The sequence below is a fragment of the Petromyzon marinus genome, chromosome 64, assembly GCF_048934315.1.
Source record: "Petromyzon marinus isolate PM22_M1 ecotype Great Lakes invasive population chromosome 64, UKy_Petmar_22M1.pri1.0, whole genome shotgun sequence".
Taxonomy (NCBI): Eukaryota; Metazoa; Chordata; class Hyperoartia; order Petromyzontiformes; family Petromyzontidae; genus Petromyzon; species Petromyzon marinus.
In genome coordinates this window covers 16,887,446-16,896,017 of record NC_133730.1, presented here as the reverse complement: position 1 = coordinate 16,896,017, position 8,572 = coordinate 16,887,446, and the positions used below count along the sequence as shown (strand labels likewise).

The 8,572-nt window shown below is 47.6% G+C and overlaps 1 long non-coding RNA gene across 2 annotated transcripts; it reads right to left on the bottom strand.

Moving 5' to 3' along the window:
- Positions 1 to 2,459: 2,459 nt before the first annotated feature.
- Positions 2,460 to 8,315, bottom strand: LOC142906448 (uncharacterized). Of its 2 annotated transcripts, none has more exons than XR_012930284.1 (5): positions 8,090 to 8,315; positions 5,887 to 6,051; positions 4,578 to 4,818; positions 3,836 to 3,971; positions 2,460 to 3,441 (listed from the first exon to the last, which is right to left on the bottom strand). It is a non-coding gene; the product is annotated as an uncharacterized LOC142906448 (long non-coding RNA). The 2 variants fall into 2 exon arrangements; XR_012930285.1 differs by having other exon boundaries at positions 4,734 to 4,818.
- Positions 8,316 to 8,572: the final 257 nt, after the last annotated feature.

Genomic DNA, 8,572 nt, shown 5'->3' with positions numbered 1-8,572 from the left:
TCCGTGACAGCAGCACCACCAACGCCACAGACTCACGCTCCTCAAATCGACAATACCATCTCCATTGCCGACCAGCCACGAGATGGCTGCTCTCAACACCTCGGTCGTGGTGTAAGCAGCAAAAGACTTCCGGCTGGTGAGCAACCGGCCATTGCGAGGGTTGGAAAGAAACTGAAGCACGGGGCGACTCCCACAACCTTCGGGTATTTCCAAACTGGATGACGTCTTGGGATGAAGCTAGAAGTAAGCCAAATCTGCACTCAATAAATGGGACAAAGATTCCAGAGAAGCCTCCAGAAATGTCACAGGAGGCTCGGGTGTGAGAAACCAGACTCCATGTGGGGTCCTCCAGACCTTTGCCCTCCAGTTCATCAACATTTGTAAAAGCAGGACGTCTCAAAGGTACGTAGCATGGGTGAGGTAAGAGGTTGAGAACCACGTTCCGAGATTAGGCGCTTTGACAGGTTGGGGTCCGAGTTAACGTTTAATGGAGCTCACCCTACGACATTATGGATAGAAGGGTAGTGTGCCGGCACAATCCGGACACCCTGCTACACCGAAACACTCTGCTGCACCAAACTCCCTGGTACAGCTAAACACTGGCACGATTGCGCTCAAATACACACAAACTCTCGCTCGGCCAGTTGGTACACAGGTTGTCAGTTGTGGGGGACGCGGGCCCCCGGCTCCCCCCCCCGGGGGAGGGCTGATCTCGGGAGGGCTGCGGGCTCCGGACTCCTCGCTCGAGTGAGAGCAGCTGCTACTCGACTCCTCGCTCGCGGTGAGAGGGCTGCCGCTCTCCGGCTCCTCTCCTCGCGCCGCAGCCCCTCGGGTCCGCGGGTCCTGTTTGTGGGGCATAGCTCGGGGCTGGCACGTGGCTGCCTGGAATCAATCCGTCGCTTCTCAGCCACTCAAACGCGACGTCTCCGCTCACACAACCCCGTGCACCACTCACACGAACTGAACGGGGGGTCAGGGGTCAGAGGGCAATGACGTCCTTCGCACACGCGTTGCCGCCGATGCCGGGCAATGGAGATTGTTTAAAGGGCTGCGGGGCGGGGATTTGGAGTCAGTTTTAGAGCGACACACCAATCGCACGCGTGGGACGGGGGGGTCGGGGGTTAGAGAGCAGGGACGTCACTCATACACGCATAGCCGATTGGGGGGCTGTATTGGAGATTATTTAAAGGGCTGTGGGGGCGGATATTCGGGATTGGTGTTAGCCCGCAGTCACGAAAGCTTTAAATCGAAATTTATGTTAAGTGTAATGTGTTGGTGTTAATAAATAGTGTTGCCTCCCAAGAAGTTGTGTGCGCCTATCTCAGCCCATTACATATAAGTGTAGACATGATTATGTAATTCTTGTGTTCATACAAGTGTAGTGACACAGCGCTGACTGCTGTCCAGCAGCGGCAACTGCAGTGGAAAGTTTGCACACACGCCGTTGAGCATATATACGGGTATGCCAGCCGGGGAGAGGAATTGGGGCAAGGGTCATGGAAGACCTCATAGGGAAGCCTCTGGAACCCTCTGGTCGGTTCGAGAAGGGAGGCGTGGATAGGGCAGAGCCAAGCCGCGCCGAGTAGAATATAGAATATAATATAAGCAGCGGAGAGCGAGAGCTCCGGGCTGCCGGTTCTGGGAGTGGACTCGTCTCGTCGTCGCTTTCGTTGCCACCGCATTCGCCCAATCATTGCGTGGCCAGACAGTAGCTGGCCTTCTCGGTCGACGCCGTCGGTGCAACACGGACAGGGTCGTGTCTAGGCCGGGCTCTATGGCAACGTGGTCGAGTGAGGCCGGAGTTGGTGTGAACAAGATAATAAAGAGACGGTGTCTCCTGCAACTACCTCGTCTTCGACAGTGTGTGCGACACACACCACACGTCGGAAGGAGAACACTTCACAAGTATAAATGCTGCCTGTGTCAGTCTAGTCAAATTTGCTCTAATTTATTTTGGTGACCTAAGACAGGAGAAGCCAAATGCACTTCTTCAGGAAGTGATATTTTTTTCATAATGCAGAGGCTGTGCCTGATACACATCTTTCATGTGTTGTTTGGCAACCCTGGTGCCCAGTAAATGCCATATGGCCAGATCTTTGCATTGAATTCCAAGTATTAATTCCTCCATACTTGTGCACAGTTGAGTTTTTATTCCATTCCCTTCATGAACCATGTCTTTGAACTTTACATCATAGTAAGATAGTACATGCCGATGAATAATTAATAGATGCTTGAAAACATCTATCCCCAACCATCTGCCTGTGTTTGGCCTAAAACCCAATCACCCAGAATGCCCAAATTCACCTTACATACTCTAGGAATGTAAGCAGGTTAATGCTTGGATATCCATCACAATCATCACCCCCAAATGTGAAGACATGTCACGAGACTCGCTGACTTTTCTTAAAATACTTGATAAATACAAATCATAGCTGAATATTTTCAATTCCATGTGTATAAGCCTTTGTCTCAGATTTATTGTAAAATAAATATACATGTACAATATAAACATTCAAATATCAGAAAATATTTAATGTATGTTGAATTTCTTTCACACTGTGCATAACCAACCATGCTAAACAAGACATGATAAAAACAATCCAAGTCATGGGTTGCATACAATATGCAACTTTGGTTTATTGATTACAAGTTACATAAAAGGTTCTGAAATTTTACAATACAGGTATAGTGCAATCTAAATAAGCAAATGTACTTTTACAGTGATTTCCCAAATGTTTATAACTACACAAATACTAGCATGTATGTTCCCAATAAAGTAGTCTCCTTCCAAAATGGATAAAACCAAAATAATCTTCTTTGGTTCTTTCGGTAAAGTCACGTAGAATGAGAATAAAATAATAAATTGATAAAATAAAATAACACAATAATATTCTCATATTATTGTGTTATTTTATTTTATTTTTTTATTTTATTATTTTATTTTATCAATTTATTATTTTATTCTCATTCTACGTGACTTTACCGAAAGAACCAAAGAAGATGAATCATTGCAGTCACGAAAGCTTTAAATCGAAATTTAAAACCAAAATAAGTTTAGTTGTGCTCACAATATTTTTCACATATCCGTTCTCTTTCAAGTGACATTTGAGTCTGCATGGATTTGCTGTGCAAAATACTGCTGCAACCATTCACTAACTCCAACCCTGAACGAACTTCATCACATTTTTCCAATACTTTGTTGTGGCACTTCCATTAACAGGGCAATTACTGTGCCCCATGGGCCCCACAAGTTCACAAGTAATTGCGATTCACACCACAGCACCTGAAGTACCATTGATGTTTAACAACCATGAATTAGCAGGACCAAGCGAACGTATCCTTCTGAGTACAAACCTCGACCACCGCCTTAAAATGCAGCCATCCTTGTTCTCCTTGATGGTGTCAACCAGCTCTTTCAGACGCGACAGGTGGTACACGGCCCTGAGAAGAGACACGATTGAGAGAAAATTACTTGGTTGACTTATTATCATGGTGGAAGCCAGAAAAATCTCACCAAGTCTCAGGCGGGTTTGGCAGTGATATTTTGCACATTTCATCAGCGAGTGGTATGTGAGAGGAAATCGGAGAACCCGGTGAAAACAGAGGGAGTAAAATGCAAAACTCCGGATATAGATTCAAGATTCCATTGCTGTATTACTAACTCCTGGTTACCTAGCAGCCAAAATCTATAATATATGCTATTACCAAATAGTCTCCCATCCAAGTAATAACAAGGCTTACCTGCTTAGCTTATAACATTCATAATCTGACATCATACTTAGAGGCGGTGCAGCCTCTATGCTGTGCGTGAGTGTGAATATAAAGATAAATTCACAATGGCGTGGAGGGGTTTTCCCAGGGACGATCAGCCCCTAGGAAGACGTCCGTGTTGAAGCTGCCCGGGGAGGGGGCCTCCAAGCCGGGGGATTCCAACTCCATGCGCGCCCTGCTCAGCAGCTCCTCCAATGAGGCTGTGCATCAAGAATCACGCATCGCACGTTACAACCACATGGGTGGCCGCTCAGTCGTCTCTGTGAGAAAAGACTGAATATGTACCTGAAAACATATGAAATGTCATCTGCTATATACAGACTATATATATACACACACACACCTAGGGATCTAAGGTCCTCTGACACGGGCTCCTCGTTGGCTACATTCGTAAGGCCGGAGATGTCCAAATCTTTGAGCCACTCTGGGTACTTTGGTCTGCTTTGCGGGCTCTGAGCGGCACCTGCTCTCTTCGTGCTGGTATCCGTCTCGTGGCTGCTGGTCTGGGAGTCCACATCGCAGTCACGCAGCCAGGCCGGGTACCTGAGATCAGGAATGCTCGTGATCCCCGACACATCCAGCTCATCCTTTTGGCTTGTCAACCACCTGGGATAGTGACTTGTCGCACAGCCGCCGTTCGGCAAGTGCTCACGCCTAGTTGCTTCACTGCTCCGTAAGTACAACAAAACATTCTTCTGGTTAGAAAAGAAATAATTTTTGGGCTTTGCCGACTCATTTAATGGCATCAGGGCCTTGTTGCTTCTCGCTGTTGAGCTCAACCGTTCAGTTGGCTTATTGCCCCTCACCAATGATGCGCCGAGGCTGTGCGCGGTGACCCCGAGAGATGACCGCTTGCCTCTGTGCGACACTGCGAGGTCTCGGTGGGCGCCAGGCGAGCGGAACAAGGACTTGGAGGAACCGTCAACTGGCGCCTCTAGGAACTGGTCCGTGGTTAGACTGACCGTCGGGCTATAAGCCATGACCGCTGCAGCGCAGCAGTGAGGCTGCACGTGCCCGAGATGAGGTCCTCCACAGGCAGCATGCCACCTGCAATGTAAGACCCACAGACATTTTACTGGTACACAATGAATTTGCTCTCCCCTAGATTCCTTGACCCCTGAACGGCAATCCTGCAATGTTGCCTTACTTTGCACCATCAGTAACTAATGATGTTATCCGTTTGTGGAGTTTGTGAGAATATGGGATAAATCAGTGCATGAGCTGTTATTGTTTAAACTTCAGATGTGTCCAGTCTAGGATCTGCAAATTTTGACACAAAGGTTGGAGGATCACTTAGATTTCACAAACTTTACAAACTCGATAATCAGTGAAGTTGCTGGAAGATGACAGGAGAAAGAAATGCATGCTCCGACCTATCTGTTCAGACCTATGCTATCCTCTCATATGCGTGTGCTTACTGTGGATAGTTTTCTCTGACATAAAATGAACTCATTAATGGAATTTGCCAAGCATCCCAGTGTGGGACTCTCACGAAAATGTATCTTTAGACCTTATTAAGGGTTTTTTTCTAGGGGAATTACATTACATTCATGATAGCATAGCATAATTGACAAGCACCCAGTACAAGCAAATAAATGGGGTTCTCCTCTCCAATTATCCCCCCTCCAGTCAACTAGCTTCGATACCTTATGAGACCTCCTTTGCCAGTAACAAGATATAGTAATAGGTTTTTACCCTTTTATCTGGCACAAAAACTGACACCTTTATACAAGGGATCATGTTTGCGATAACCACAACGCAAGTAGTCAAAATGCAAACAAGAAGACGCTAAGAATAAGAAGACGCCTTTTTGCGTCTTCTGGTCCAACACCAGTGGAGACTGGGATCTCAGAAAAGCCATCTCGGGTATGGACCAATCAAATTCAAGGACAGTGCATATTATCAGAGTTGTCTTTTTTGTTTGCATTTTGACTACTTGTGTTGTGGTTACTGCAAACATGATTCCTTGTATAAAGGTGTCAGTTTTTGTGCCAGATAAAAGGGTAAAAACCTATTACTATAGCTTCAATACCATTGCACCGCGTGCACACTCGATAGCCACTCGAGTGCAAGCACCACGGAGCGATTCCTCGCGTGGCGAGAGGCGCAACCCACCCTCATCCACACTGTGCATTCCTCCTCTCCTCCGCGCGTCTCCGCTCCGCCATGCTGCGCGGCGCTGTGCTCTGCACGTATCCTGGGTGGCGGTGACGCACAGATTCCGCTCTGCTCAAAGTCCTCGATGTAGGCGTCCAGCGCACCGCTCGCCTACGAGCAGCACTGCTCTCCGCACACCACAGGGCTGCGCTAGCCCCCGCTTCCGGTCCGGAGCAGCGTGCTGCCCAGGCTGCCGCGAGGGCTTGTGTCCGTCACCGTGCTGTCGCCCGAAGGGCTGTTTGTCTCACCACCGTTGCAGTACATTTTGTACGATTTGGGATGCCTGGACCGGATGGGGCCAGGGAGAGGAATGGCTGTGGCTACAAGGTCACCACTGGTCCTGGTATGGGGGGCACCATGAGGAGCTGCTGTGTGCGGAAAGTGGGTCCGCTGTCGCAACGCGATCGCATGGGCCAGTGTCGACCACTTCGCGTTAGGTCTCTTAAGCTACTGTGGCTGTTGTCCTTTTTTCAACAAAAATTCCAGCCTTTCCCATGGTTTCCTTCATCACACCTGCAAGCTCTATGTACAATTGAAGTGTCATAAATGCACTACCTGCCTACTACTACATTATGAATGATATACATTTAAGAATTAGCTGGAGACAACTCCATGTTTAAAACACACTGTATTCAAAAGAGAAGGCTTAACATTTAACATTGGTTAACGTTTGGCATGCATACCTGCATATAAAAAAATTACCGTACTACTAATACAATGAATGCTAAATATTAAGTGGTATTACAGTAGTATGACTACTTATATTTATATATTATCGCACCTCCGAAGAGCACGGTTGGCTTTGTACGATGCGAAAGAGGTTCAACACACATACAGAATACAATACTTTCCGAGCACATTATGCATACCGAACCTCCAAGTTCCTTACCCTACCCTGAATAAGAATGTGTGCGGAGTACAGCTCCTTTTTAAATCCATTGCTGGCTGACAGCTGTCCCATGCTATGCAGCTCCCAGGGGGAGGGGTTATTTACCATACTTCACCACGCTGGTCAGTGTGAGTTTGGTGATGGCAGGGGGCTATAGAAGTGCATTACAACCATGTACTGAATATTGCTGCACTGATGGCAGGGGGCTATAGAAGTGCATTACAACCACGTACTGAACATAGCTGCATTGGTGGCAGGGGGCTATAGAAGTTCATTACAACCACGTACTGAATATTGCTGCATGGATGGCAGGGGGCTATAGAAGTACATTACAACCACGTACTGAATATTGCTGCACTGGTGGCAGGGGGCTATAGAAGTTCATTATAACCACGTACTGAATATTGCTGAACTGGTGGCAGGGGGCTATAGAAGTGCATTACAACCACGTACTGAATATTGCTGCACTGATGGCAGGGGGCTATAGAAGTACATTACAACCACGTACTGAAAATTGCTGCACTTGTGGCAGGGGGCTATAGAAGTACATTACAACCACGTACTGAATATTGCTGCACTGGTGGCAGGGGGCTATAGAAGTACATTACAACCACGTACTGAATATTGCTGCATTGATGGCAGGGGGCTATAGAAGTACATTACAACCACGTACTGAATATTGCTGCACTGATGGCAGGGGGCTATAGAAGTACATTACAACCACGTACTGAATATTGCTGCACTGGTGGCAGGGGGCTATAGAAGTACATTACAACCACGTACTGAATATTGCTGCACTGGTGGCAGGGGGCTATAGAAGTACATTACAACCACGTACTGAATATTGCTGCACTGATGCTCGCCACGTGAGAGCCACACAGCAGGACAATGCTATACTGTACAATATTGAAATGATTCTCCTACAAATACTAAACATCATTGTCTTAACAATCAATACTACTTTTAACATGAACAATAACTAATAAATGCACACGTAGTAATCGCCGTGCTAACCCTTAGCGTGCAATGTGAGCAGAACTTGTGTTGTAAGTCGTACCCAGTCCATTACCGTGCCACACACTCCCATTAACAAACCAACGACATTTACTGAATGTCCTCCTCCTTTACACGGCACAACCAGACAACACTTTGCACACCGAAGTGTCCAAGCCGCGTGCTGAGTGAAGCAAACCCCATTCACTCTGCGCTCAGCGTTCAACAAAGTTGAACCTGGCTCGCCCTCACGCCTGCCCATCTCTCTCCGTCTCTCACCGGAGATTATTCCATTGATCGTCTTCGCCTTGCCGTCCAGAGATCCGTGTGGATTATCCGTGAGGGTAGTTAAAGGTCGCGGTTATTCGGAGAAGTTTTTTTTAATTAATTTTCCCGCCACAACCGCCGCGTCGCCAACGGCCGCTGAAGGCGATGTCCGAGACGCGCGGCCTGCGCATGCGCACTGAGGGTTGAGAGAAACCTGCGGGGAGGGGCAGCGGGGGGCGGGGAAGCCGCCGCCGTTGGCCACACCCACATTCTGGCCACGCCTATATTGAACCGACGTCACGGTGACATCATTCTGGGTCGGACTTTATCGTGGGCTGGCTGTGCACGCGAGGAGCTCCTGACTTCTGACTCTGAATTCGAGAAAAAATCAAAGATTCACGATGTCTACCTTCGTCGAGATAGGTAAAGTTTAACGTTAGTGTTAGAGATGTGTGTTTGTGTTAAATGTTGAGCCTGTGGACAAAACTGCTGGGG